Consider the following 8,693-nt stretch of genomic DNA (forward strand, 5'->3'; position numbering starts at 1 on the left):
TTCCTGGGCTGTGCAGAAAGTATCCCATCACAGGGTGCCAATAAGAGTCCACTGGACAAAGCTCCATTTCCAGTGCAAATCACCTTCAGGCCAGGATTTAAAATTTCCACTTTCTAGTTATATTTTAGACCTTCTGTTTGGCAGGCAAGCCTAAATCTATAGCCTGAAAAAGACAAAACCTGTCTTCTTTTGGCTTACCACAACGTAGATCCTTATTAATTGCCCTCTGTCTCCATTCTCAACTCATAATTGTAATAGACGTTCTGACTGGATTATATACAAGACTTGATTTTAAAAGGCACAACTTTTCCATAAGGACTCCATTGTTTACAGAATTTAATTTTTGCATGTCCAATTGGACCTTTCCCGTCCTTGCAAATATAGGTGGTATTGGACATCAGTGCTTTCCAGGAACCCTCATGGACATCGCTTAAAGTCTCCCTTGAACGCTTCTTCCATTACTAAGAAGTACAATAACTTTCTCTATAAGGACTTTTACTCACAGTCTTGACACTTGGATTAAGATGTAGGTCACATCATGAAATTTTTTTCCTAGCATCCAAATCTCTTCTAAGAAAGGATTTATTACATTAAAAAATAATCTGTAGAGTCAAGTGAATTGTGTTTTTTGTTTGTTTGTTTGTTTCAGTTGGAGTCTCACTCTGTTGCCCAGACTGGAGTGCAGTGGCTGCTCCTGGCCACCGCAGCCTGGACCTGCTGGGCTCCGGTGATCCTTCTGCCTCAGCCTTCCAAGTAGCTGGAATTACAGGCATGCGCTACCTCCCCCGACTGATTTTTTGATTTATTGTAGAGATGAGGTCTTGCTGCCCAGACGGGTCTCGAACCCGCAGGCTCAGGCAATCCACTTACCTCAGCCTCCCAAAGGCACGGGATTACAGGCTGAGCCACCGAGCCTGGCTGTGAATTGTGTTTTTAACAACTGTTTACATAATGAAGACATTAACATATATGTGTGAACATTTAGCCAGGACAGTGCAGAGGGAATTGAACATTATAAGGTGATCACACAAGATATCCTTTAAAATGTTTCAACCCTATAGAGTTTATCATTTTCTGCACTGCATAATCTTTCTTTAGCATTAAAATCCTTAAAGACATTATAATGATTGCAGTGTCTTATCAAAAACATTAACAATTGAGTTACATATTTCTGTGTTGCTCTGTAAATATCTTGTAATTTTAATTTTTAATCAAAATTTGCATTAAAATAAGACCTTTGAGCACCTTGTATAGGTATTTTATACATTTCCAAGATAATTTATTTAGGTAAATATTGGGAGAAACAGAAAACTTTTTTTTTAGTCTTTTCTATTTCTCTTTCATTCTGCTTTATCATCACACTTTTGCCTAAAGGAAAGGGTTACAGGTCGGATGTGGTGGCTCACACCTGTAATTCCAGCACTTTGAAAGGGCTGAGGCAGGAGGATTCCTTGAGCCCAAGTGACTGAGACCAGCCTAGGCAACATAGCAAGATTTTGTCTCTATGAAAAATTAGCTGGGCATGGTGGCATGTGCCTGTAGTCTCAGCTACTCAGGAGGTTGAGGTGAAAGGATTGCTTGAACCTAGGAGTTCGAGGCTGCAATGAGCCATGCTTGTGCCACTACACCACAGCCTGGGCAACATGTGAGACTCTGATTCAGAAGAGAGAGAGAGAGAGAGAGAGAGAGAGAGAGACAGAGAGAGAGAGAGACAGAGAGAAAGAGAGAGAGAGAGAGAGAAAGAAAGACAGAAAGAGAGAAAGAAAGAAAGAAAGAAAGAAAGAAAGAAAGAAAGAAAGAAAGAAAGAAAGAAACAATTAAGAAAGAAAGAAAGAAAGAATTACAGGCTAAACAAGTTACATTTGAAGATGAGAGCTGGCTGATGCCGGGTAGGAAGGCCATGGCTTACAGCTGTCCTTTACAGATCCAGTGTTTAGGAGAACACCACTTTCCCCTCTTATCTGGTTAGACTTAGACATCAGCAAGTCAGGTCTATGCATCCATTGGTACTGAGTAGATACTTGTGCTTTTAAACAAACAAAATGTAAAGTGGTTAATCACTAACCATTAATGGAGACTAACAATGGTATCTTAGTTCTATTACTGGACAATCAGACCTTAGTAAGGGTACATTTGGAACCTGTCAGAGCTGTGCATACAGTATAGAATTAATTTGACATGAAAGGGTTCTGTGAGCAGGGAACGTAAAAAAAAAATTGTACTTATGGGTTTTTGTTTGTTTGTTTTGAAACAGTGTCTCTCTATCTCATCCAGATCTATCAAACTCCAGGCCTCAAGCAATCCTCCTGCCTCAGCCTCCTAAGTAGCTAGGATTACAGTCATGTACCACAACACCTGGCTCTTACACTTGTTTTTAATATGTCCTAAGAATTCAACCTGGATAGGATTAATATAAATAAGAAACCAGTTTAGCTCATTTCATTAAAGGTAAAAGCACTGCGACTGAAAAAGCTGACCTGCTCTATTTTCCTAACAATTTCCCTTTCTGACAGGTGACTTATAGGACCCACTTTATGCCAGTTTCTCTATTATAAGTGATAGGTACTCCTTTGCTCCCTCAAGGAAGGACAAATATAACTTTGAGGAACATGTCTTTAGTTTTTGGAAGAGGGTCAGCAGGAATCATAGGGATTAGGATGAAGTAGAGTTGTTTTTAACCTTGCCAAAAATAGAAGCGAGACAGATTTGATTTCTGCATGTTCACACAGAGAGAGGTTGAGGAGATGAATACTAAGCCTTTGCCCCCACTTTTCCTCAAATCTCCAAACACAATAGCACCCTAAGCCTCAAGTAGCAATGTAGGAGTCCAGCCACTCTAGACTGTCAATAAAACATTGCCAGCACTCATAAAGGCTGTATCTTACTAAGTAGAGAGCATTGATTCCCATTGGGACTGATTTCACATAAAAAATTGTACTGGCAGGTATGCAAATGAGTACTTGGGCATAGAAAGTAGATTAATAATGCACTTAGTCACCCAGGAAAGTTATTACAACCCCTTTAAGACCCTAATTTACTCTTGGAGATTTCTGCTCTGGAGAAAATTGTGAATTTTTCATCTATAAAATGTAATAATTGCCAAGAACTGTGAAAGGGTTGTGATTTTACCCCACTTGCAAGCTAGCAAGATAGCTGCAGTTTCATGACTGCTGGCAGAGGGCACAACACTCCCTGGCCAGGAAGAAAGGATGGTGTATTACTTAAGGCAACAGCAACAGCCAAAGTGCCAGCACTTGTGCCAGTTCCCTGAGTCCCAGGTCCCACAGAGTGTCATCAAGAGGGCTAGATGACACCTGCACATGTTGTGGGTTGCATTACAAGAGAAAAGCACTGAGGTTAGGCAATCTGCATCTTTTATACAGTAAGAAAGTCTGTATCTTGATATGACACTACAATCATTGTAATGTCTTTAAGTATTTTAAGGCTAAAGGACGATTATACTGCCCCCAAAAGTGATAAACTATGAAGGGTTGAAACATTTTAAAGGCCATCTAGTCTGATCATCTCATAATGTTTGAATTCATCCACACTGTCCTGGCTAAATGTTTATACATTTATATGAATGTCTTCAGTGTGTTTGAGGGTGCGTGCTCTCTTTATAATGCTAGATAGTAAACTTATTTGTGCTTTGCTCCATAGAACACTATGTCTTCCAAGGCTGTTTGCTATACAAACATCCTTGAAAAGATATTCCAGAACAAAAGTAGCCACTGACTCTGCTTGCAAGGTGTTTAAAAACACAAGGCACTCGTGGAGAATTGTCTCCCAAAATAATAAAGTTAAAGTCCCCAGCTCTGCCCCAACCCATCTGCTACTCCCTCCTCAAATTGGGGGCCTTTCTTGACAATGTTATTGGTAGATTTGATGGAGTAGAAGTGGGACCAATTTAAACCAGTTTGGAATTATAATTTTAGTAGCAGGAAAGAAGAAAGCCAGAAACCCAACCTGGGAGGTACCCCAAGTCTGACTTGCTACTTGGTAGCTCCTCTCCCCTGCTGTTTCCTACAAAAAGCATCTTCCTTTCACTTCACTTTAATTCACAGCCAATAATTCCACTAAATGGAGAGTTATTGCAACCCTTGGAAAATGTAAATCCCTGGAGCATTAAGGACTTTAGGTATTCACACACATTAGTGTGAATGTGTGTAGGACACTGTCCCTTCAATAACTGGCCAAGACTGGCTGCCCTGAAGGAATAGCAGTTTTGACTGGCAGGAGATGGAAAGGTCATTTTAAGGCATGGGGTACCTTGAGGGTACAGCAGGCCCGAGAGATGATGTCACAGAAGGATGAAAACAATATGATGTCACTGAGCCCATAGGAGCCAGGAGAGACGGGCACTGTAAGGTAGAAAAAGATGTGGAGAAGTAAAAAGATGTCAAAGAAAAGTCTACCCAATCTCAGATTGTACTTGGAGTTGGTTCTGTGCCCAAAGCAGAGGACTGAAAGTCTCTTCCTCCTCCTCTTCACTGCTGCACAAAAGTTTATGGAATGTCTGCTGCCACACATGCCACTGCTGTTATTAGTTATGGAACACTCACTATGTGGTAAAACAAAGTCAGACAAGACACTGACTCTGCCCCCAAAAGAACTTATAGCCCAATGGGGAGAGACAGACAAGCAAGTCAACAGTTATACAACTTAGCAAATGCTACTATAGAGTGGCCTCCAAATCAAACAGGGCAGGACTCAAACTTCAGATTTCTATGGTTAGTTCTGTAGTTTACAATAGTGAGTTGTTAGTAGCTAATACTTGCATAGTACCTACTATGTGCCAGGCACATTTTAAGTGCTATTAACACAGAATCCTTATAACAGCCCTATGAAATGGGTACTATGATTATATCTTCATTTTACAGAGGACAAAATTGAGGCTTAGAGAAGTTGTCGGTTTGTCAAGGTCATAGAAGCTGAGAGCAGCAGAAGTGGGATTTGATTTCAGGTCTCTGGCCTACAGTATATGGTCTTAGATATTTCCCTATGCTGTCATTGAAACAAGTTGAAACTAACAGTCCAGAAAATGTAACCAACACTTATAGCTTATTTCTATGTTAAAAGTGAATTTTAAGTTCCAAACTTCTGACTCAAATAAATTTTCAAAACACATGTTTCAGGTCAGGAAATTGCATGAGAACTTCTTGGCCTGTAGGAGAATTGTAAGCATTAGTGATAGATGGTTTACAAGACACTAAATTCTGTGTGAAAGGCAAACATTAAGGACCATATCATAAGCTCAGGGATCCTGATTTGGGGCTTTAATTGCTCTGATATGCAGCATTTCCTATCTTATTGGTTTATACTGCTGACAAAATTAATCACTTAGGTTACTTTAAAAAGTAAGGCAAAATCATTTTATAATAGAGTTTCTATTCTTAAGGAGGAAACAAAATGTGTACTGATTGGAATATTATACCTGTTCCATGTTCTTGGTTCCTTCAGAAAATTGCCAAGTCTAGCTCCATGCCATGGTGCAAGGGTTACTGCTCAGCAGTGCCTTTCTATTCAATGTGTTAGAGACAGCCCTTCTTACATTTTAAAATTTTTGTGACATTTAAAAATGTTTAATCTCACTTTTCCTGTCTGCTTTTTCCTTTGTGGTTTCTTCCATTCTTTTTGAGAGCCATTTGAAGGAACTTCCAGTACCTCAGAATGTGACTGTATTTGGAGATAGGGTCTTTAAAGAGGTAATTAAAATAAAATAAGGTGATCAAGGTGGGCCTTAATCTTATGTGAGCGATGTCCTTATAAAAAAAGGAGATTAAGGCGAAGACACAGAGGGAAGATCATGTGAAGATCGGGGAAGATGGCCATCTACCAGCCAAGGAGAGAGGTCTCAGAAGAAACCAGTGTGCTGACACTTTGAACTCAGACTTCTAGCCTCCAGAATTGTGAGAAATTACATTTCTGTTGTTTCAGCCACCCAGTCTTTGATACTTTGCTATGGTAGCTCTAGGAAGCTAATATAAGTGTAATAGTAAATCCTGGTAACTCCAGCAGGGTTTCCTTGCAGGCTTCTAACTAGAGCCCTGCAAAGGTAGTTCATAAACTTGTTAATGTCATTATAAAGAAACTGTAGGCCAGGCACGGTGGCTCATGTCTGTAATTCCAGCACTTTGGGAGGCCGAGGCAAAAAGATTGCTTGAACCCAGGAGTTCAAGACCCTCAGCAACATAGCAAGACCTGATCTTTATATAAAAATTTTTCTTATCTTAGCTGGGTGTGGTGGCATACACCTGTAGTCCTAGTTACTCAGGAGGCTGAGGCAGAAGGATCACCTGAACCCAAGAGGTGAGTCATGATCCGTGTCCAGTCTGGGTGACAGAGTGAGATCCTGAGTCAAAAATTTTTAAAAAGTAAGAAGTGGTAGACTTCACAAATTTATTCAACAAACATTTATTGAACCTGTCCTGCACATCAGGTACTGAGCTAAATAGTAAGGACAAAAAGATGAGTCCCCAAGTGCCTCAAAATAGACAAGACCACAAATTGCCCCCAAAAGACTCACTGTTTAAAGAAGAGGCAAGCATGTACAGAGTGAATTTCAATATGATGTTATCAGTGTTAAGACGGTGGTATGCCTAGTCTTAAGGACCACAGGCTGTGGGAAGTTCACTGGGATGTAGGGAGGATGGGTGAGGAAATAGAGGCATTTCAGTGGCAGGAATGTCATAGGCAAAGGCAGAGAAATGAAAAAGTGACTAGAATGTCAGGTGATGAGTGAGAATTCAGGATAGCTGGAATTAGGATGTGTATGAGAGAGGGTGTGGGGAGAGACTGAAAAATTGGGTCAGATCACAAAGGGCTGGCTTTGCCAAATTTGGATTTTAACCTGAAAGTAGTGGGAGGCCACCAGAGATTTTTATAGAGAAGAGTCATGATCAGACTTGCTGTGAGCATGGTCTCTCTAAGAGGACGGAGAGTTAAATTCGACTGGGAGAAGTGGGCAGAAAAGCTAGATGGCGGGAGGACCATGAGCCTGGACGGAGGGGGTAGCCTTGGATGAAGGTCAGTCCTGCTTTAGGAAGATTTCAGAGGTGGAATTGAAGGGGTCTGGTAACTTACATTGTAAAAATTGTAACACTTTCACACATGCTGACAAGTGAAAGGTACTTGCAACTGTAAAGCACTAGACAATATTTACTCGTGTTTTGTTTTTACTGTATCAGATATATAAATATCACTGCTTCCATAGACTTGTCAATTTAATAAAACACACCTTTTCCTACTTGTGCACTGCATAAATCTGGGAAGCATTGTTCCTCAAAAAAGTACAGTAGAATTGAATACAGTTAACAATAAATAAATTTTATTTTGTCTCATCAGAGCATGTCCGGTATTTCTGTGATTCTTCCAAGTTGGACTTGCTGGAAAGTTTTTTTTAGATGCCATAGAAAGTCTTGGAGAATACACTTTTCTGGTGCAGTATGAGTTTTCTCACTACCTACCTACCTTTAAGCCTAGGCTTTCTTATTTCTAAAAAAAAGGTAGGATTCCTTGATCCCTAGGACTCCTCCTGACTAAAATTCTGTAACTCTTCCCAGAATGTCTGCTCTTAAATCTTAAAATGCGTTTTTTCTTAAGTTTTAAAAAGACTTTAAATTTTGCTGAAAAATCTTTCTTGCAAAGTATATAAATCTTGTTAGATGCTTTTAAGATTCATTAAAAGAACTGCAGTATCAGTATTAAACCATGACTATTCTGGGCTCCAAAGGCACTGAGGGAAATGCACTTAAGCCTCCGTGGGTTCAACTAAGTTTTACATGGAGTAACACACAGTGGCACTTTTGGAAACAAATTTGGAGGTGAAGGGGGGTAAATACGGCTCCAGGAAAATTAACGGGTCAGTGGCTCTCCTTTTCCCTTCCTTGGGAAACTTGCATCTGGGTCCTCCGAAAGAGGAAAGGGAGAGTGGGAGGGGATAGGAGGGGAAGTTCCTTCGCTCGCAATGCTCCTCACCTGCCCGCCTGCCTCCTCTTGGCTCCGGCTGATAAGCAATTGATTCTCTCCCCCTCCCCCTCCCCCTGAGTAACGACGCTTGTCCTAGTGAGTGATGCTGGCGGAGCCCGGAGCCGGGCACCGAGCAGGCGCCGCCGCCGCGGGCTGCAGAGCGGGTCCCGGCACCGGCGCCCCGCTCTGCCCCGGGCGTCCGGGTCGCAGCCACAGCCGCGGGGGCTGCTCCCAAGGCTGATGGTGGGCGGTCCGGCTGCGGCCCCAGCCTCCGACTGCTCCGCCGCGGGCCGCGCCGCGCTCTCCTCCCGCCTCCCGGTCCCCGGCTGCCCGGGACCGCGGGGGCCGCGGGGGGCGGGTAAGGGGCGCCGCGGCCTGAGGACCAATGAATAAATACTTGCAACTTTTGAGTAGTATGATGATATATATATCCCTTTTTTATATATGTAATTATATACAAAAGGATAAAGTTAACCTAATCCAAGTTTTATAATTTTTAAACTTCATTATAAACCACCAGCACCACCACATGTATCTTAAGAAGAGCCGTACTTTGAATATAATATACAAAATGTTGAAAATACAAAGATAGAAAAAGAAAGTGTATACTTACCTAATTTCATATAGAGCTTTACAGCAAGAATTACTACGATCTTTTATATTGCTTAAAGGGATTAGTCCGCGTGATGATATTGTGACCCTATATCTATTTTGTCCTCAATGAC

Source organism: Carlito syrichta, unplaced genomic scaffold (assembly GCF_000164805.1).
Source record: "Carlito syrichta isolate Samal-C Ts95f unplaced genomic scaffold, Tarsius_syrichta-2.0.1 Scaffold310650, whole genome shotgun sequence".
In the NCBI taxonomy this organism is placed as follows: domain Eukaryota; kingdom Metazoa; phylum Chordata; class Mammalia; order Primates; family Tarsiidae; genus Carlito; species Carlito syrichta.